Source organism: Aquarana catesbeiana, linkage group LG04, assembly GCF_042186555.1.
Source record: "Aquarana catesbeiana isolate 2022-GZ linkage group LG04, ASM4218655v1, whole genome shotgun sequence".
Taxonomy (NCBI): domain Eukaryota; kingdom Metazoa; phylum Chordata; class Amphibia; order Anura; family Ranidae; genus Aquarana; species Aquarana catesbeiana.
The window spans coordinates 526,082,362-526,105,776 of record NC_133327.1 but is presented as its reverse complement, the minus strand read 5'-3'; the positions used below and the strand labels follow the sequence as shown (position 1 = coordinate 526,105,776).

Sequence of the window (23,415 nt, the reverse complement as noted above, 5' to 3'; positions counted from 1 at the left end):
GATCTCCCTCCTCCAGTGCTTCAATCACCCAGTGTGACCTCCACCAATGTCAAAAAAACACACTCATCAGATAGATATAGTTGCTGTCTAATGAATAGAACAGCAAAAATCGCATATGATAAGATCCAGGTCATCAGAAGTATGTAGTCATCATTAGCTGGCACTTATCGCCTGTATCCGAATCACAAGACCCTCTTCAGAATATACCAAGTGCATGGATCATGACCTGGAAGTTTTATTTCTCATGGTAAAAACAGCTCAGCATATCCCAACCATAGCAATAAGTCACCAAATACAAAGAAGAAAAAAATCTCATGGTGCAGTATTTATTGGTGAACCAGCATAAAAACAAACATATAAAACAATTATGTCTATAGCACTTACATAAAAAACTTACATAAAAAATCCAACCAGGGATAATGGTGGCAGGACCTTAAATGCAAAACATCATGTGTGAAATAGCAAGCTTGCACTTACATGAAGCGCTGCCCATCTAAAGCAGAGTGGCGGCTAGGACCTCAGGCGTTGTATAGTAGTAAACCTCTACAGCTGTTTCACGCACACCCCGCATCATCGGGAGTATAAAATTTTTAACCCGCTGATTGGCTCTCACTGTGTCTAATCACAGCTGGAGCAGCACTCCAGCGGCGCGCACGTGCCCCCTAGATTGCGAGCATAAAATCATGTACAGGTACGTGATTTTGCACAGCTGGGCCGCCCTGCCACAGTATATATGCGGTGGGCGGTCCGGAAGCATTTCAAAATAAAAAAACAATGTCTCCTGTTGTAGATCTATCATCAATCACAAGGCCCACCGCCGGACCCGAAAAACAAAAGAAAAAAGCTCATGACTACTGCCATCTGCTTGCTCTGCTGTGTGACAGTTATTAAATAGGTAAGGGGCGGGGCCACCTGGTGACGTCAACTGGTGGCACCACTCCCTTGTCACTGACCCAGCATACACAAATTTGTATATCTACTGGGGCTCCTTGACTGCATAGACTGTTTTCTGGAAAAGGTGAACTTAGCCTTTAAAGAGCTAAAACATGAATTTTGTGCAGATGATTTGGGGTAAATGCTATGTTTTAGTCATTTTTTTAGTTTGACACTTTAAAAAAAAAGTCACTTTAAAAAAATATTGTATGATTTATGTGAAATTTGGTTCAAAACATAATACAGGCTGTCCCCTAGTTACAAACATCTGACTTACAAACGACTCCTACTTACAAACGGAGGGAGACAACAGGAAGTGAGAGGAAATCTACCCCTAGGAAGGGATATTCACTTCTGTAAGAGTTATTATGGGAAAAAAGGTGTCTCCACTGATGCTTTATCACCAAGGCTTGTTTCCACAACAACCCAAAATTTTCAAAATCCAATTGTCATTGGGACAGAAAGTCAGGTGAAATCTTCTGAACAGGGGCTCAGACAGCAAAACATGAAAGGGGGGAGTTTTGGGACTTAAATGAGGCACAATGAATGTACCTCCATCCCTGATTCAGGTAAACAAGAAAGGAATGTCAGACTTTGAATGAGGCAATTGATTTGTGGAGGTAGAGCGATTGGTTGTTTATTTGTGACAACAGTATGAAACAAGTAAAAAAGTAATTTCATATATATATGCACACATGCACACACGGCATGAACATAATGGATACATCGATACATATATGTCAGCTTGGCAGCACATGAGATTAACTAATGTTAGTAAAATGGTATAAATACATATATGTACACATGTCAGAGAAACTGCATTTTCGCAACAAGATGAATTATATCAATCTTGAGCATGATTAATTGTAAATATAGTACAATATATTTCCTATTAACAGGCATTGGTACACCATATTCAACAGAGCTGCTGTAAAAACAGAGGAAGATACACATACACATTAATAATTACATAGCACTCAATGAACTTTTAATGTATAAAAAGTATATAAGGGCCAGTGAATAGGTAATGAGCCAGACATGACTGAGCACCCCATGAAAACTTGACGCGTTTCATGGCTATATGCCATTCATCAACCCCATCTCCGGCTTGAGATGGACTGAGAACGTCCCTGCATCAAGGCATCAAAAGACACCACAAACATGACGCCAATGCGTAGGAGGGCCCCCTGCCAATATCTCAAAAGAGACACAGAAGGGAAGCACTGCTACGCATCGCAGCTCCGGAATCAAGACAAGGAACGGGTGTCCCCCACCCCCAACCCAGACCAGCCTCAGTGTGGATAGAGTCATATAGAACAGCAGAGGCCCAGTAGAAAAATATTTTGGTATGTAGGTTAATTGTAATTAGATCAAATGGGCGTGGTATCAAATGGTATAAAGGTGTTGGCAGGTCTCTATATAGAAACAGGTGTCTTCCACCCAGAAGTAGTGAAAAAAAGAGATATGACCTGCCAAACACCACAGTGACAGAACCTCCATCCCTATTATATATATATTTATTTATTTTTTATTTATTTATTTCAGGTACTTATATAGCGCCGTCAATTTACGCAGCGCTTTACATATACATTATACATTCACATCAGTCCCTACACCCTCAAGGAGCTTACAATCTAATGTCCCTAACTCACATTCATACATACTAGGGACAGTTTAGACAGGATCCAATTAACCTACCAGCATGTCTTTGGAGTGTGGGAGGAAACCGGAGTACCCGGAGGAAACCCACGCAGACACAGGGAGAACATGCAAACTCCAGGCAGGTAATGTCATGGTCGGGATTCGAACCAGTGACCCTTCTTACTGCTAGGCGAGAGTGCTATCCACTACACCACGGTGTATAAGGAAATTAGTGGGACTTTGAATGAGGGACGTCACTGTTACAGATATTGCATATGTCATTATTATATAAATGTTTTAATAATCAAATGCAAATATACTTGTAGTACAATGCCAAATGTACCATTGGCTGGAAGGCCCAGGTTGGACATCGGAAGCCTCAGCTGGGGTGGAAGGAAGAGTGGAAGGAAGAGTGGAGAGGGATTCCCTGACTTCAGTGTGATCTGACAGAAATCGCAGTCTCTCATAGTACCACAGCCTGGGGACATAAACGTCATCTGCTGCAGCTCCAGATCTCTGGGAATCCGTGACCTTCTTGCGCTCCCTAAGATAAGTGCTCCTCAGGACACCAATTTTGTTTTTTAACCACTTGACGACCGCCTCACGCCGATTTACGTCGGCAAGGTGGCACGGACAGGCAAAATCACGTACATATACGTGATTTGCCTTCCGCGGGTGGGGGGTCCGATCGGACCCCCCCCGGTGCCCGAGGCGGTCGTCTTTTGTCCCACGGCGATCGGAGATGAGGGGGAGGCCATCCGTTCCTGGCCCCCCCCTCGCGATCGCCGCCGGCCAATCACATCATTCCTTTGCTGCTGTATGCTAAACAGCAGCAAAGGAAATGATGTCATCTCTCCTCGGCTCGGTAATTTCCGTTCCGGCCCGAGGAGAGAAGACAGGTATGTGAGTGCACCAACACTACACAACACAGTAGAACATGCCAGGCACACTAAACACCCCGATCCCCCCCCCGATCGCCCCCCGATCCCCCCCCCAATCACCCCCCCCCCCCGTCACAAACTGACACCAGCAGTTTTTTTTTTTTTTTTTTTCTGATTACTGCATTGGTGTCAGTTTGTGACAGTTACAGTGTTGGGACAGTTAGTATTACCCCCCTGTAGGTCTAGGATACCCCCCTAACCCCCCCTAATAAAGTTTTAACCCCTTGATCACCCCCTGTCACCAGTGTCGCTAAGCGATCATTTTTCTGATCGCTGTATTAGTGTCGCTGGTGACGCTAGTTAGGGACCTAAATATTTAGGTTCGCCGTCAGCGTTTTATAGCGACAGGGACCCCCATATACTACCGAATAAATGTTTTAACCCCTTGATGGCCCCCTAGTTAACCCTTTCACCACTGATCACCGTATAACTGTTACGGGTGACGCTGGTTAGTTTGTTTATTTTTTATAGTGTCAGGGCACCCGCCGTTTATTACCGAATAAAGGTTTAGCCCCCTGATCGCCCGGCGGTGATATGCGTCGCCCCAGGCAGCGTCAGATTAGCGCCAGTACTGCTAACACCCACGCACGCAGCATACGCCTCCCTTAGTGGTATAGTATCTGATCGGATCAATATCTGATCCGATCAGATCTATACTAGCGTCCCCAGCAGTTTAGGGTTCCCAAAAACACAGTGTTAGCGGGATCAGCCCAGATACCTGGTAGCACCTGCGTTTTGCCCCTCCGCCCGGCCCAGCCCAAGTGCAGTATCGATCGATCACTGTCACTTACAAAACACTAAACGCATAACTGCAGCGTTCGCAGAGTCAGGCCTGATCCCTGCAATCGCTAACAGTTTTTTTGGTAGCATTTTGGTGAACTGGCAAGCACCAGCCCCAGGCAGCGTCAGGTTAGCGCCAGTAGCGCTAACACCCACGCACGCACCATACAGCTCCCTTAGTGGTATAGTATCTGATCGAATCAATATCTGATCCGATCAGATCTATACTAGCGTCCCCAGCAGTTTAGGGTTCCCAAAAACGCAGTGTTAGCGGGATCAGCCCAGATACCTGCTAGCACCTGCGTTTTGCCCCTCCGCCCGGCCCAGCCCACCCAAGTGCAGTATCGATCGATCACTGTCACTTACAAAACACTTAACGCATAACTGCAGCATTCGCAGAGTCAGGCCTGATCCCTGCGATCGCTAACAGTTTTTTTGGTAGCTTTTTATTGAACTGGCAAGCGCCAGCGGCCTAGTACACCCCAGTCGTAGTCAAACCAGCACTGCAGTAACACTTAGTGACGTGGCGAGTCCCATAAGTGCAGTTCAAGCTGGTGAGGTGGCAAGCACAAGTAGTGTCCCGCTGCCACCAAGAAGACAAACACAGGCCCATCGTGCCCATAGTGCCCTTCCTGCTGCATTCGTCAATCCTAATTGGGAACCCACCGCTTCTGCAGCGCCCGTACTTCCCCCATTCACATCCCCAACCAAATGCAGTCGGCTGCATGAGAGGCATTTTCTTTATGTCCTCCCGAGTACCCCTACCCAACGAACCCCCCCAAAAAAGATGTCGTGTCTGCAGCAAGCGCGAATATAGGCGTGACACCCTCTATTATTGTCCCTCCTGTCCTGACAATCCTGGTCTTTGCATTGGTGAATGTTTTGAACGCTACCATTCATTAGTTGAGTATTAGCGTAGGGTACAGCATTGCACAGACTAGGCACACTTTCACAGGGTCTCCCAAGATGCCATCGCATTTTGAGAGACCCGAACCTGGAACCGGTTACCGTTATAAAAGTTAGTTACAAAAAAAGTGTAAAAAAAAAAAATATATATAAAATAAAAAAAAATAGTTGTCGTTTTATTGTTCTCTCTCTCTCTCTATTCTCTCTCTCTTGTTCTGCTCTTTTTTACTGTATTCTATTCTGCAATGTTTTATTGTTATTATGTTTTATCATGTTTGCTTTTCAGGTATGCAATTTTTTATACTTTACCGTTTACTGTGCTTTATTGTTAACCATTTTTTTGTCTTCAGGTACGCCATTCACGACTTTGAATGGTTATACCAGAATGATGCCTGCAGGTTTAGGTATCATCTTGGTATCATTCTTTTCAGCCAGCGGTCGGCTTTCATGTAAAAGCAATCCTAGTGGCTAATTAGCCTCTAGACTGCTTTTACAAGCCGTGGGAGGGAATGCCCCCCCCCCCACCGTCTTCCGTGTTTTTCTCTGGCTCTCCTGTCTCAACAGGGAACCTGAGAATGCAGCCAGTGATTCAGCCAGCTGACCATAGAGCTGATCAGAGACCAGAGTGGCTCCAAACATCTCTATGGCCTAAGAAACCGGAAGCTACGAGCATTTTATGACTTAGATTTCGCCGGATGTAAATAGCGCCATTGGGAAATTGGGGAAGCATTTTATCACACCGATCTTGGTGTCATCAGATGCTTTGAGGGCAGAGGAGAGATCTAGGGTCTAATAGACCCCAATTTTTTCAAAAAAGAGTACCTGTCACTACCTATTGCTATCATAGGGGATATTTACATTCCCCGAGATAACAATAAAAATGATTAAAAAAAAAAAAAATGAAAAGGAACAGTTTAAAAATAAGATAAAAAAGCAAAAAAATAATAAAGTAAAAAAAAAAAAAAAAAAAGCACCCCTGTCGCCCCCTGCTCTCGCGCTAAGGCGAACGCAAGTGGCGGTCTGTCGTCAAACGTAAACAGCAATTGCACCATGCATGTGAGGTATCGCCGCGAAGGTCAGATCGAGGGCAGTAATTTTTGCAGTAGACCTTCTCTGTAAATCTAAAGTGGTAACCTGTAAAGGCTTTTAAAGGCTTTTAAAAATGTATTTATTTTGTTGCCACTGCACGTTTGTGCGCAATTTTAAAGCATGTCATGTTTGGTATCCATGTACTCGGCCTAAGATCATCTTTTTTATTTCATCAAACATTTGGGCAATATAGTGTGTTTTAGTGCATTAAAATTTAAAAAAGTGTGTTTTTTCCCCAAAAAATGCGTTTGAAAAATCGCTGCGCAAATACTGTGTGAAAAAAAAAAATGAAACACCCACCATTTTAATCTGTAGGGCATTTGCTTTAAAAAAATATATAATGTTTGGGGGTTCAAAGTAATTTTTTTGCAAAAAAAAATAACTTTTTCATGTAAACAATGAGTGTCAGAAAGGGCTTTGTCTTCAAGTGGTTAGAAGAGTTGGTGATGTGTGACATAAGCTTCTAAATGTTGTGCATAAAATGCCAGGACAGTTCAAAACCCCCCCAAATGACCCCATTTTGGAAAGTAGACACCCCAAGCTATTTGCTGAGAGGCATGTCGAGTCCATGGAATATTTTATATTGCGACACAAGTTGCGGGAAAGAGACAAATTTTTTTTTTTTTTTTTTTGCACAAAGTTGTCACTAAATGATATATTGCTCAAACATGCCATGGGAATATGTGAAATTACACCCCAAAATACATTCTGCTGCTTCTCCTGAGTACGGGGATACCACATGTGTGAGACTTTTTGGGAGCCTAGCCGCGTACTGGACCCCGAAAACCAAGCACCGCCTTCAGGCTTTCTAAGGGCGTGAATTTTTGATTTCACTCTTCACTGCCTATCACAGTTTCGGAGGCCATGGAAAGCCCAGGTGGCACAAAACCCCCCCAAATGACCCCATTTTGGAAAGTAGACACCCAAAGCTATTTGCTGAGAGGTATAGTGAGTATTTTGCAGACCTCACTTTTTGACACAAAGTTTTGAAAATTGAAAAAAGAAAAAAAAAAAAAGTTTTTTCTTGTCTTTCTTCATTTTCAAAAACAAATGAGAGCTGCAAAATACTCACCATGCCTCTCAGCAAATAGCTTGGGGTGTCTACTTTCCAAAATGGGGTCATTTGGGGGGGTTTTGTGCCACCTGGGCATTCCATGGCCTCCGAAACTGTGATAGGCAGTGAAGAGTGAAATCAAAAATTTTCACCCTTAGAAATCCTGAAGGCGGTGCTTGGTTTTCGGGGCCCCGTACGCGGCTAGGCTCCCAAAAAGTCCCACACATGTGGTATCTCCATACTCAGGAGAAGCAGCTAAATGTATTTTGGGGTGCAATTCCACATATGCCCATGGCCTGTGTGAGCAATATATCATTTAGTGACAACTTTGTGCAAAAAAAAAAAAAAAAGTGTCACTTTCCCGCAATCACTTGGGACAAAAAAAATAAATATTCAATGGGTTCAACATGCCTCTCAGCAATTTCCTTGGGGTGTCTACTTTCCAAAATGGGGTCATTTGGGGGGGGTTTGTACTGCCCTGCCATTTTAGCACCTCAAGAAATGACATAGGCAGTCATAAACTAAAAGCTGTGTAAATTACAGAAAATGTACCCTAGTTTGTAGACGCTATAACTTTTGCGCAAACCAATAAATATATGCTTATTGACATTTTTTTTACCAAAGACATGTGGCCGAATACATTTTGGCCTAAATGTATGACTAAAATTTAGTTTATTGGATTTTTTTTATAACAAAAAGTAGAAAATATCATTTTTTTTCAAAATTTTCGGTCTTTTTCCGTTTATAGCGCAAAAAATAAAAACTGCAGAGGTGATCAAATACCATCAAAAGAAAGCTCTATTTGTGGGAAGAAAAGGACGCAAATTTCGTTTGGGTACAGCATTGCATGACCGCGCAATTAGCAGTTAAAGCGACGCAGTGCCAAATTGGAAAAAGACCTCTGGTCTTTAGGCAGCATAATGGTCCGGGGCTCAAGTGGTTAAATAAGGGATGGTTGCCGTGGGGACCACTGGCTTCACCAACTCCAGCAGTTTCACCAGCGCTGCCTGCCTCTTTTGTTTATTATTATAATGGGGATGTCTCACCTGCCACAGACAGGGCAGCTCCCTGTATTTGTCTATGAACAGGGGGAGGAAGTTGTGGTCATTGAAGCCATCCATTGTCTCTGCAAGACACAACACAAGACAAACCCTAAGGTCAGGCCAAACTCTCCTAATCTTGTTACAATATAGGCTTCAATTTCGAAGCAGTATAGGGCCAAGTTTAGATCTTACCTTCGTTATCACGATCGGCGCCTCCGATGCTCCTTCCTCCGCTCACAGATCGTACGTAATACGCACGTGTGTTACGCTTTATACACACTGCGCATGCGTGTAACTCCGCCCGCCCCTGACGTTCTTTCTAGTCTATTCCCCGCCCCTTTTCGTTCTGCGCAGTGGGGGAAGAGCACATGGCGGATACAAAGCAGGTGCGTGCTAATTACAGGAACGAGAAGGAGGAAAGCCCGGATCCGGAGACGTCCCGATCCAGAAGGAGATTTAAGGCCTCAAATATGTCCTTTGGGGAGATGTTGGAGATGGTCGACATCCTAAAGAAGGCCGACTATGACAGGAAGTATGGACCTTACCCCAACCCCAATGTCAGAAAGGCCAAGATCATGGCGAAAGTGGTCAAGAGTCTGCACCGGAATTTCGGGGTACATCGATCGAAAGATCAGCTCAGGAAGCGGTGGTCGGACCTCAAATTACGAGAACACAAGCAGTACAGAAAGTCCGGAGAGTGCTGCAAAAAAGTAAGTTGTTGTGCTGTGTTCCTATTCTTTTTGTGTTTATTACGTTCGTGCTGCTCCATGTGCTTTTCTTAAAAGTGTACATTTTAAAATGGCAACTTTCATGTTCATGGGCACATTATTCGTTCGTATCAAACATTTTTCTTTCGGCCTATAAAACACCATTGTTTTGGCCATATGCATTTGGCCACATTTTTTTATGCCCTACTTGTATGAAACTAATTTGGTTGTGTAGATGTGTTTGTTACTAGAATGAAATGCAAACTAGATTCTGTGTAAGGAGAGGACACTGAGCAGCTGTTTTCACATCTGGACACTGGAGCACTAGTGTGGGACCCCAGAACACCATTTTTATTAGGGGGGCCACACAGGTGCTCCAGTGTATATACTATAGGGGTGACTCCATCTGTGAAGCTTGTACCAAACAGGTAAAGTATTGCAGCTTGACAAAGGACACTGAAAATGCTACATTTTGGAACTCTGCCAAAATAGACAATTGTACCCCACTTCCAAGCAATGTTTCCTATTTATAGTTCTGCCATCAAATATCTGTGTGCTAAGTATACCATTTTTGTTTTACACAGGGGAGAAAAGACTCGGAGAACACCCCTCATCCTAGGAGACAACAGACCCCCCACCTCGGGAAGAAGGGGAAATACCCCCAACACAAGAAGAGCAGGAAGAGGAAGAAGATGTGGTGGAAATTGTCACCACAACAGGTGAGTGTCTGCGACCACAGGCTCAGGTAAGAGATGGATGCCGGCATATTTTTGATACCTGTTTTTGTTTGGTTTCTCTCTTTTTAGGTGATTGTGATGTTGTGGATCCACTTTTCACATCAGAAAGTGCCCAGATCCTGATCGGGGAGATCATGGGGTGTAATTTAGAATTGGAAAACCTCAAGAAAAACATCAATGATGTTATTCAAAGAAATAAAAACATCATTGATTGACTCATCCACCTTACAAACCGATCAGTGTCTGCTACCCCTCTCTGCCAATCCCTCCATTGGCTGCCACTCGCCCAACGAATTAAATTCAAAATACTAACAATAAGTTACAAAGCCATCCACAACTGTGCCCCCAGCTACATCACTAACCTAGTCTCAAAATACCAACCTAAACGCCATCTCCGTTCCTCCCAAGATCTCCTGCTCTCTAGCTCCCTCATCACCTCCTCCCATATCCGCCTCCAGGACTTCTCCCGAGCCTCGCCCATCCTCTGGAATTCCCTACCCCAATCTGTCAGACTGTCTCCAAATTTATCCACTTTTAGGCGATCCCTGAAGACTTTCCTCTTCAGAGAAGCCTATCCTGCCTCCATCTAACAACTGCATTATTTTCTCCATTAGCTCATCCCCCACAGCTATTACCCTTTTGTATAACTTGACCCTCCCTCCTAGATTGTAAGCTCTAACGAGCAGTGCCCTCTGATTCCTCCTGTATTGAATTGTATTGTACTTGTACTGTCTGCCCTAATGTTGTTGTAAAGCGCTGCGTAAACTGTCGGCGCTATATAAATCCTGTATAATAATATTAATAATAATGTTTTGGGGCGAGTTTAAAACCCCTCCAAATCACTTTCTTCTTTTGTGTGCTACAAAGTTCTAAATGTTTTAGCAATTTTTAGAAAAGCAAAATTTGGAGGATGCACACAGTGTGCCAACATGTGCTATCTGCCATCACGGGAGATCAATGGACGCGTTTTGGGGGTGCAACCCCTTCCTCAATAATAAAGTAGCTGAGAGGAAGGGGTTTCTCCCCCAAAACACGTCCCTTGATCCCCCGTGATGGCAGCTAGCACATGTTGACATTGGAAAATTTGTGTGCATCTTCCAAATTTGGCTTTTCCTGGGGTGACTTCACCCCATCTGAACGCAATATCAAACACAGTTCCTAAATACTCATGTCTGATATTGCCTTCAAGTTCTACCAAATGTGAACTTTGTAAGTTCAAGATTTGTGTCTTTCTTGTTGGTTTTACACATGCCTGTTTTATCTTAAATGGACATTTCTATTTTTTATAATGCAACCCCAAAAATTGTTATACAACAAACATGTTGGTTTGTTTTGAAAACCTTTTCTAAATGCACATGTGATTGTGCAGGTATTAAAAAGATTGTTAATCAAGAATGTGTGGATTATTGTCTCAACGCTACAACACTTTTGTGGTGATGTAATTGCTGCTTTCTGTGAAAATGGGGGTTATTTCCTAAGGGCAAATCCTCTTTGCACTACAAGTGCAGTTTCAGTGCAGTTTCAAGTGCACTTGTAGTGCAAAGTGTCTTTGCCTTTAGTAAATAACACCCAACAGTGCTTTGTATAAGGTTACACAATCACGCCATTTTCAGGACCCCCCACATTTCTGTCAGGGTCAGCTAAAACAAACACAAGCAGTAAATGTCACCAAAGATTTGCTTTTTTTTGTTTTTATTTGATAAAGGCTTCACAAATTGTCTGGCATATTGATGGCCCCCCTACCCGCAAAGAACTCAAGGTATCTTAACCGGACATCAATCACGGGCACTCAGGGAGGGCAAGCCAGGACGGCCACTTTCAAGCGCCGTCAGAGTTGTTTCATTTAGAATTCCGGCCTCAGGCCCAACTGAGCCAGCATAGTTGGCAGAATGTTGCCGTAAAAAGTTATGTAGAACACAGCACGCCAGGATTATATGATTAAGTTTATACTCCGGATGGGTGTCAGAAATAGGCGGAACCGGCTGGCCATGATTCCAAATGTGTTCTCCACCACTCTTCTGGCTCTGGCCAGCCGGTAATTAAAAACCCTCTGTTCTGGGGTGAGGGTCCTCATCGGGAATGGCCGCATAAGATGGTCCCCCAGCGCAAATGCTTCATCCGCAACGAAGACGAATGGGAGTCCTTCCACATTCTCTTCTGGAGGTGGCAAGTCCAAGCTGCCATTCTGGAGACACCTGTAAAACTCAGTCTGGGCGATGACTCCACCATCGAACATCCGGCCACTCTTCCCCACGTCCACATACAGGAAGTCGTAATTAGCCGACACCACCGCCAACATCACAATACTATTGAACCCCTTGTAATTATAATAGTACAACCCCAATTTGGGTGGTGGGATGATGTGGATGTGTTTCCCATCAATTGCCCCTCCGCAGTTAGGAAAGTCCCACCGCTGGGCAAAGTGGGAGGCCACAGTCTGCCATTCCTGTGGCGTGGAAGGAAACTGTTGAGGAAAACCAAAAAAACTTAGTATTTTTGCACATAAACATGGAAAGCAGATTAGACACAAACATTCTTGGCCAACATCCAGATAACATTTATTAAGGGGAATTTTACAACACCAAAGTATAAGGTACACCTATCATATTCCCCCTCCCCCCTCTCATGGGCCATTTCTAACATTATGGGGGGGGAATCTTGGACAGGTAACCCTCTTCACTTCATTGAGAGATGAATGCCTAAATACAGGGTATTACTTGGAACAGCCCCTCCTTAGTTACACTATTGGCAGCCCACTGGACAGGTAAGAAGTGTCAGAATACAAAGATATAAATACACACTGTACACATTTGAGCACATTTGGACATGCTATTACTTATCAAGATAATAATAGGATACAAAAACTTTAAACAGTACCATTTGAAAGTATACAGGCAGGCCCTTGCACTACATGCTTTGGGGAATTCTTCCATAAATCTGACCACTAAAGAGATGGGTATAGTGTGTATGGGCTTGGCAAAGTCAGCAGATAGATGATTGAGGATAGATAGAGAATTGGTATCAGCTGAATTAGCAGTTGGGGGGAGGGAGGGTTCCAAATGATTTGGGAACCCCCCAAAAAAAGCCTCTGGCACTCTGCCTGAATTTAAAGCACAAATCAGATTTCTAAACATTTTAGGGGGTGTTTGGGGTAAAGCACTACTATGGAGCTGATAAAATACATTGTTAAGTGACTACATGAGGTGAATATAGGGCCAGGAGACCATGCTGGGGAGGTAAGTGAAGGCAACTATGTATGAAGGACTAAAAAAATAATTACATAAAAATCCAGCATGCATGAGAACAAAGGGGACATTCACAGCATATTCCAATCATGGTAATTAGTGAATGAGGAAAGAAATACAATATGTTAGCAAACATTCAATACAATAAAATGTGATATTAAAGGATAAATCTTACCTTTATATACTCCTTCTGCGGGACCTGGATGATGCCAGAACAGGTCTCTGGGATAATGATCCCCAGAGCCTGGGGGGAGATGCCTGTTGAGAACTTCAAGTCCTGCAGGCTTCTCCCTGTCGCCAAGTACCGCAGGGTAGCGACGAGCCTCTGCTCCAGAGTGATGGCTTGCCTCATGCAGGTATCCTGCCTGTTGATATAGGGGGTGAGCGAAGCCAACAAACGGTGAAATACGGGGTCCGTCATCCTGAGAAAGTTCCTGAAATCATCAGGATTATTCTCACGGATCTCACGGAGCAAAGGCATATGAGAGAACTGGTTACGCTGAAGCAACCAATTCTTGGTCCATGAACTCCTCCCCACCCTGTTCATGGACTGGACTTGTGTCAAGGTCAGGACCCCAACACCCAGCCCCCGCACAGCACGAACTCTACGAGGAGTACGTATACGCAACATGGCTAGAAAACGGTCGGCTGCTCAGAACGAAGTAACAGAACGCACTGAAGAACAGCAAGGCCTGTGAAGAGCGACCTGAAAAACAGTAACGAACGAACAAGAACACAATGACAAAGTCACGCGTAGCTTGCTTGCACGCACTGAAGAGCAGATACAAACCCACAAGCACAAACTGAACCGCAGAAAACGATCTGAAAGCCACAAGTCTGAAAAAGCGTGAATCGTCTCTCACTAAACTTTTATTAACACGAGATTAGCAAAAGGTGCCCAAAGGGTGCCGCGCTTGGTTCTGAACTGGCCTTTTCTAGTCTCGTCGTACGTGGTTGACGTCACCGCGTTGTTGGTGATCGGAAATTCCGACAACTTTGTGCGACCGTGTGTACGCAAAACAAGTTTGAGCCAACATCCGTCGGAAAAAATCCTAGGATTTTGTTGTCGGAATGTCCGATCAATGTCCGACCGTGTGTACGGGGCATTAGAGTACACCTCTGTGCCAACAAAATGGAATCCCTATTGTGCTGGTTAGCAATGAGGGGCTCCTAACTAGAATAGTTCTCTTCTCCCCAGTCAGATAGTGAATATCCAACTGGTGAATTAAATTGCTGGTGGAATGAATTTTATGAAATTTGTTATGCTGAGGTAACAGGTAGTGTTAAGTATTAGTGAGTTATACTGCTCTCCATCCAGTAGGGAAAAGCATTGTAAATACTGGTATGTTCACTTGTGTATATTTCTGGTAGAGCTATGTATTTCTTTAGCATCTATGGTGCTGTATTCCTGTGTGTGATTAGGTAAAGAAGTCCTGTGAATGCCAGTCCATGTTTATGCCTCAAATTCATTTTAAATACTGAAAAGGTAGCTAGAAGATTAAGCCGATAGGACCTATATGAGTAGTTTTAAATGTATTGTGAGGGATCTCTGCTGAGCAGGCACCTCCAAGTTTGATCAAACATGACATGAACACTCAGAGAAGAAGCCTAACAAACCTAAATAGTGCTGGACTTATGTTCTTCCCTCTCTATCGCAAGCAAAAGTAAATCATCAGTCTTGGTACCAGCAGCAAGTTTAAGCCCCCGTTCACACCTATGCGAATTAGATGCGGCTTTCATCGCATCCAATTCGCAGGACATTTTAAAATACATTCATATGAATGCATCTGGTTCACATATGTGCGTTGCATTCACACTGCGCATTGCACAAAAAATGTGTGCCTTTTCTGGGCATTGTGGTGCGAATTACAAGCCCATTATCTGCTATGGGAATGCATGTGATTCGCAGATGCATTGCATTCTGAACATGGATTTTCTCCTTCTCCTCACTACACTTCCCCCTCTCCCCCCCCTTCCTGCTTACTGATCCGCAGCTAAAACGCAGAGGAACCTCTGAACAACTGAAACCTGAGCTTCAATTCGCACCGCACATGTGTGAACCCAGGCTTAAGGTTTTGTCACATTCTACTAGTTATTTCAACAACAGAAATGTAAAACTTTTAGTAATCTTTATTCTTGTACAAATATAAGGAGAGGTTTCTCGGTAGGACAGATTAACTAAAACAAAATAATGTTAAGGAGCAGTTTCTTCATGACCATAGTCTAGATCGGGGGTTAGCAACCTGTAGATTGCGATCTACCAGTAGATCACAGACAAGTGACTGGTAGATCTTGGTCTGGTCTTGCTGTCCCGCCACCCCAGAGCATCAAACAGAGTGCAATGCAGAGGGATTACTTGTAAAGTTGGTTCTGTAGTAGGGAGCAAGAGCTGCATAAGACAATGTCTCCTCTGTAGTGCTGTCTCCTGTCCCATGCGGAGTGATACCAACTGCACTCCACCTTTTATCCTGGTTAGTGGTCTCCAGAATGGTGCCGGCAGCAAGAAAGACGAGATCTTCATGTCAGTGTGAAGCAATACACTGGGCATAATAGTATAGGCCTGCTTTTACACTGATGCACTATGGTTTAACCACAAAATGGGTGCAGTGTACCAGCAGCTTTTCTACGGGTTTGCAGCATTTAGCCAGAGACTTCTATAATATCCTGCTGTTTTATCATCCCTCAACTTTAGTGTGAATGAGCCCTTAGGGTGCCGTTGCCGAATGCAACTAAGGGCTCATTCACAAGTTCAGCAGGCACTGCTACTCCTCTGAAAAGTGATCTGAGTGTGTGTGTGTTGACAGGTGGTGAGGAGGCGACATGTTGCTTCTTCACCACCTGATTAAACAAAAAACATGAATGCCGTGCAATGCACTCAATTGCTTCACGGTAGTACAGCACTTAGGGCTCATTTACACTTGCTTCGGCTTCAACACACAATAACAGCTAGTTTACACTTGCTTCAAAACAAGGCTTTGGATAGGCTTTGTTAAAACTCTCTGAACGCTAGTCATAGCTCCTGTCACTAAATAAAATGGTTAGCTTACAGTCCTGTTTACACCTTGCTTTTGCTTTTCTTCAGCTTTATTTCAAAAATTATACCCCATATAGCTTTAGTGGTGCTTCAAAGCGTCTTCAAAGCCTCTATAGAATTCTATGGCAAAGCTCGCTTGAAGCCCCATCGAAGCCCCACCAAAGGCTCATCGAAACTCCACCAAAGCCTCATTGAAGCACCAAGCAAAAGCAAGGTGTCAACAGGACTGTAAGCTAACCATTTTATTTAGTGACAGGAACTTTGACTGGCATTCAGAGAGCTTTAACAAAGCATGTCCAAAGCCATGTTTTGAAGCAAGTGTAAACTAGCCCTCAGAAGTTAAATCAGATGTGAGGAGGTGACATTGTGTCTGGTGATCTTTGACTTCTTCTGTGTTGTTCAGGTAGATCTCCACCCCTTTAAGATTGCCTACCTCTGGTCTAGATGAACAGATCAGAACTTAAAACATATCTGTAGCCAAAAAAAATTGCTAAATTGCTAGTAATATGCCATAAAAAGCATCTCAAGGTGCCTGTATGCCATTTTCCTTCTGAATGCCTCAGAGAGATCTGTGGTTTAAAGAAAAAGTATAGGCAAAACTTTTATCTTAATTTTGGATAGAGCGGGGGGGGGGGTTATAACCCCTGCCATCTGTGTCCAATTGTGTAGATTTCCTTTTATTTCCTGCCCCATTCCAAACAGGAAGTGAGAGGAAATCCCTGCAAATTAAAGGAATTCCTTGGGGATCCTCGGGTCCCCAGAACTAGTGTCCCCATTGGAAGATTTCACCTCTATTACTTTTCTGGAGATAACCCAAAATTTGTGATTTTCTTTTACGTTCACTTTCAATGATAATGGTGGACAGTGGTGTATTTAGGGTTTGTGCTGCCCTAGGCCTGACTATACTCATGCACTCCTAATTTAAATATGACCCACCCCTTCCTGTCAAGGCCACACCCCTTCCTGTTTACGACCCGCCCTGAAAATTTCTAGTGGGGACACTAGTTCTGAGGGCCTTATGGGGTGGGGGCACAATAGATTCCCTTCATTTGCAGACATTTCCTCTCAATTCCTGGGGCTATAACCCTCCCTTACTCTATCCAAAATGGGAAAAAAAAGTGTTGCCTATAGTTCTAAATTTATGGAGAGGATTAAGAGGATATAACCATGGCAGTGGTGCAGCGGAAAACATAGCACAGTGATGAAGGTATGTGGTCCAGGCCTTGAGCAAAGGAAGGATTGGGGGCAGAAACAATTTTTTGCTCATCAGCAATCAACAGAAATAAAATTAAGATTCCTTAATATGTACAACTGACACAAGCAAAGGATTGCAGAAGAGTCCTACTACCTACCTGCCAGGTATAGGTGGCCATGTCAGTGTCCCTTGTGTCTGCACCATCCCTAAAATTTAAAGCCCGTTGGCAGATAGGTAAGTGCCATGCAAGTTTCACCCAAATAGTGTAGCTTTCCTTCTACCCTGGGTACCCCATGCTATATAATCTAGTCAGCTACTGTATAAACATTAACACCTACCTCCTATATAGATTATTAGTAGCGGATATCTATGGTAAGTCACTATAATATATAGCAACTCCTCTGTCAAAGGCAAATAAATAATAATAAGATTTCCTAATATTTAACTGCCATATGCATCATTGCGAGCTTGAAAGCCCACAGGGGTTTCTAGTATATATATATATATATATATATATATATATATATATATATATATATATATATATATATTAGATTATGATCACCCAAAGGTTTGCAGGAAAGTCTTACTACCTACCTCCTACCATCTCAGTCTCTCTTGCATCTGCACCATCCCTACTACCCAGATTAGAAGCCCCATGGCAGCTAGGTAGTTGTCCTGCAATTTCCACTCAACTGATGTGGTTTTTCTTTCAGCCTGGGTACTTACAGCCTGCCTGGTTCCCTTCATGTGTCCCCACTGCACCTCTCCCGACATGGGGTCTCCTCACACAGTGCTCCTCCCTCTTCATTCTACTGGCCCGCGCCTGTCAGCTGACTTTCTCCTACAGACAGTTTCAGCCTTTCCGACATAGCATCTGTGTCTCTGTACCTGAGAACTCAGGTGATAGGACATCTGTCATAACAGGATAGTTAAAACTATAAGTGGCGCTCCCCCCCACAGTTGCAGAATGCTGGCTGCCTGCATAACAACTCATTGTTTGGGGTCTGCCGCTGGGGCCCCCTACATATGTATGGGCTGTCCCCCGCAATGGCTCCCTTGCTTGTATTTTATACCGTCAACAGTGCCAGCCGATTCATGGGGGTGCCAGAACGATTTGTCTCCTGGCCCAGTCTGCCCCATAAGACTGTACTAAAAGTATAGAGCAAGCCGGTGGGCACTCTTTTTGTGCTGCCCCGCTGCAAAGTACCACCCTAGGCCTGGGCCTTGTCAGCCTAGGCCAAGATACAGCATTATAAACAGGACGAATAGAAAGGGTGAATCTCCCTAACAGAGGCACAGACAGCAATAAAAATGAACAAGCATTCTAATCCCTCGCACTCTATACAGAACTAAAAAAAAAAAAAAAAAAAAAAGGTTTTTACTATTAGTTATACTTTAATGTGGGACTAATTACCTTAGTTTACTCTGACCCTGCCCACTTACACATCCTGCCCCTCGTTATTACCTAGAGAGTAAGGATGAGCTCAGGCGTATTCACAAACAGCACGTGCAGAGCCTGCCAGGAAGTTGGCACTGCGGAGCGCTAATCACAAGCAGTGAGACATAGTCCCGATGCGCGGCCGCAGAGATCGGAAAATGTCTCACTGCCTGTGATTAGTGCTGTGCACTGCCTACTTCCGGGCGGGCTCTGCACATGCTGTTTGTGAACACGCCTGAGCTCATCCTTACTAGAGAGGCACTTATCTCAATAACTGTCCAATAATATCTACCTCTGCTCCTTAGACCAAGGATATCCAAACTATGGTCCTCCAGCTGTTGCAGAACTACACGTCACATGAAGCATTGTAAAACTCTGACATTCACAGACATGACTAGGCAACAAAAGGAGGGCCATAGTTTGGAGACACCTGCCTTAGACTATCACAGTAGAGGAGCAGGTCTAAACCGGAAAAACTCTGTTTACATACAGTACATAATGTATCCCTATATCTTTACATATACATGACATTTTCAATCAGGACATTTTATTGGGGCAACAATCACAGCCACAAAATGTTTATGTTTTTTTAGTCCTTGATTGCATATAAACTGTTTTTGCATTGCAAAGAACTGAGGTAAACCTTTTGAATGACTGCATTTAGCACATTCAATTTACTAGGTGAGAATGCATCTCCCAAGTTGCTGAAGCACACAACATGATACACAGAATAGATGAAACATCTGATCACCTAGATGTGAAATTTCCTTGTGACTTGGTCAGCTGGATGAGGTGACTTTTTTGAATGCAATAAAAAAAGATGAATTTTTGAACTCAGCAGCTCCACATCTTACACATGGTGACACCACTTTGCATAGGCTCTTCTTACAGCTAGGAGGGCAACTCTACTGGTTTAAAATCCCAAATACATTCTGGTCTCACTTTTGTAGCCATATTCTGTGGCTGGATACTTTTGTTCTCCACTTTCTATTCAACAGTCACTAATAGGTTGGTCACTTGTTTATGATGCAGCTGTATGGCTCAGCTGCAAGTTGTGCATTTGTTGGGCAGTTGAAGGCTCTACATCCCCATCCTGCTTAAGTGTCTGTGATACCGTCTCAATTCTTGTCTCTTTCTACTAGCTTTCTACTTTCCATTTGCTTCTGATCTATTATTGGACTCCTGAGTCAGGTTGCTCATTGTTGAGTAAAGTTTTGGTTTTAAAATGGTATTAGACTCCATTCACACTTGTACGCAGTCCTTTTTTTCTCAGAAAATTGGTGCAGGAACTCAACCACGACCCCCCCCCAAAAACCTCCTCCCCACACACATCTTCCAAACCACATCAAATAGTGGATGTGGTCAAATTTCACTAACAGTTGAAGTGTCTTAAAGGGACATTAAATACCAGGAGTGCATTATGTACAGAATGCAGAGTTTGGGGGTTGTTACACGGAGTGCAGAGTTCAGGGGTGTGCTGCACTTCACAGAGTGCATGGTTTAGCCTTCTTCAACATCTGCCCACCTCTGCATCCCCTATTTACATCTCACTTTCATCTTTCTTCAGCTCTGACCTCTGCATTCAACCCCCCTTCCTCTGCCCCTATCTTCTTCCTCATTAAAAGCTCCACCATCGTCCACTTGTCTTAATTATGTTGCAGTATTAGGCTGAAGCACCCAGGGGGCTCTAGTACCTACCCACGCACTGTAGGTGGCTTTGCCTCTCTCATTTGCAGGGAGATCATTTAGTGGGGGTGTCAGCACCTGCACCTCCCTTGTCTCCATCATGCACTCAGTGGGAGCCGCTCAGGAGATCAGATCTGTGGGAGCTATTGGGAGACAAGCTGTCACTTGTAAGGACAGAAGCCAAACTTCTGTGTTAACATGTGATAATGTTGAGCAGGAAGCAGAGGGTCTGAGCCAGAGGTGGTGGAACTAAGTTCCACCAAGTTCCAGTTGAAAAAAAGCCCTGCTTGTACGACTTCAAAATTTCGATTGTAACTTTACAGTTCGATTTTGATGCGATTTTTAATGCGAGTTTGGATGAGTGTGACTTTCGCTTTGACCAATTATAACATACATTGTGTGACACAATTCCTTTTCCTGCCACTGTGATAGCTAGGGCTAGGCTAGGGTTAGGGTTATGGCTAGTGTTAGGGTTTTGGCTAGGGTTAAGGTTATGGCTAGGGTTAGGATAGAGGTAATTTCACTTGCAGAAGGGACACCAGTAGAGATGGGCCGAACGACCCCCAGTTCGGTTCGCACCAGAACTTTCGTACATCGCAAAAGTTCAGAACAGAATAACGAACCCCAATGAAGTCTATGGGACCCGAACGTGAAAAATCAAAAGTGCCCATTTTGAAGGCTTATATGCAAGTAATTGGACATACAATGGTTATGAGGGTCTGGGTACTGCCCTGGAGGACATGTATCAGTGAAAAATAAGTTTGTAAAAAAAAGTCATTTTTAAATGAGCAGTGATTTAGTGATGCTTAAAGTGAAAGCATAAAAATTAAAAAAATCGTTTAATATAATGCCTGGGGGGTCCCCTTAGTCTACCTGTAAAGAGGAACTAAAAAACGAAAGGCAAGCAGCGCGGATCTAAATACTATAATATCCTATAGATCATTAACTACACTGTGAATAATATTATCATGGATAAAAAACAAAAATAAACCCCAAACATATAGTGCATTGCTAATATGTGTGCAAATCAAAAAAGTGCAAAGTGTTCAAAATATGTATATACACATAATAATCATACCAATGACAAAGTCCCTCATAGCAGTGCTCCAAAAAATACCATATATATGTGTATCAGAGAATTCATAAACGTGAAAAATAATAGTTCATCAATAAAATATATATAATGGTGGCAATCAGTGATATCTTGTATAGGTGATAATATATATATAATATATCACCGATCCAATGTGATAACAGCACCCAATGTGATCCTCCACCAGACGTACCAAACTGACTCACCAGATCCAATGGCTGGTAAGATTATAAACCAGCAGCAATCAATGCTTAAATCCAAGGTACTGTTAACAATGCACAAAGTCCTCTCCAAAAAATGGCCGCGGTCCCCACATACATAAGGAAAGGAAGAAGGCTCCAATAGTGTGATAACGCTTATTAAAAAGTTTATTCAAACACAATAAAATAGGTTGCACTCACATTTTAAAAGTGTCAGACCCGACACTAGGGATTACAAGCATTGGTGTGTTCCAAATTGCCTCCGGCTGCTGAAGTTCGTATGCGAGCCGTGAATGCGAATCTGGAAAGCGTGATGACGTCAGCGTCCTTGCCCTCCCTACATGTTACGTCTTCCCGCTCCGGAGGACGCTCTGTGTTGACATCAGGGGAACAAAATTAGAGAGCTTTTGGATAAATTCTGGTGTCTCTTCCACAGACTTTAGATAGAAGTAACAGGTGTGGAAAAATTGGTCTTTGGGTGTCGGTGGTGCCTTCACATCGTAACCTTATAGAGATACTCTTGATAAAAGCAAGAATTGACCTTGCTATCAAATATTGCAATTATATGCACCTGTCAAACAGGTGTGGAAAAATTGGTCTTTGGGTGTCGCTGGCGCCTTCACACCCTAACCCTATAGAGGTACTCTTGATGAAAGCAAGAATTGGCCTTGCTGTCAAAAATTAAAATGAAATGCACCTGTCAAACAGGTGCAGAAAAATTGGTCTTTCTTTGGGTGTTAATTGTTACCATGAAACCTACACAAAAAAATTCTTCCAGGTGAAATCAACACCCACAACGCTAGGCAGCCTAGAAGTCCTGCAGAGATTCCACATCCCAAAAACACTTAATCAGTGACACTGGCATCAGGGGCTTCATAGCTGCTGGTAATCCAGGACTGATTCATTTTAATAAATGTCAGATGGTCCGCCGAGTCTGTGTACAGATCTACATTCTATTATTAGGAACAAAACCTCCAGTAGAACTGAATGTCTGTTCGGAAAGCACGCTGGATGCAGGGTAACCCAGCAGCTCAATTCCATACTGGGCAAGTTCTGGCCAGTGGTCTATTCTCATGACCCGGTAAGCCAGTGGATTGTAGACTGGAAAGCTTTCCATCTCTGTTTTTGCCCCTAGATAATCGTCCACCGTGTGATGCAGACGCTGCCAATGGGATGTGAAAGCTGACAGCCCGAGGCGAGGACTAAAAAAATTGTGAAATGCATCACTTAGGTGGCCACCTTCTCCACCGCTCCTATCTTGACCAACAGAAGCCTCAAAACTATGTTTTCCAGGACACTCTTTAAGGTGTCCTCAGGAGATTTCATCTTCTGCATTCAGTTCTGAGACATTCCCCTTGTAACGGTGGTCAAGGAGGGTTGCCAACCAATAGTGATCCTTCTCCTTTACTGCATGTATTATTGGGTCCTTTTGCATTCTTTGAAGCATGAGGGAGCCTCAAATTTGCTGAGGCATGAGAAGCAGACTCCTCGGGGTCACTGAGGATTATAGTATCTGGAACTGCCGCCTCCCAGCCACATACTACTCCCAAGAGTTCTGCGGATGGAAAACCATCTGTTACTCTTATGTCTTCCTCTGCTTCAATGCCTCCAAAACTGCCAGAATCCTCCACCTCTTCCTCCCACTGAATTTCAACCAACCGATCAGTGGCTGTGTATGACCGCCTGAAAT

General features: G+C 43.6%; 1 protein-coding gene across 1 annotated transcript in view; it reads right to left on the bottom strand.

Annotated features, from left to right (window-relative positions):
• The window catches only part of ESR1 (estrogen receptor 1), a 522,594-nt gene that overhangs the window by 416,194 nt on the left and 82,985 nt on the right, over positions 1-23,415 (bottom strand). The gene's annotated exons all lie outside the window — the stretch shown is intronic.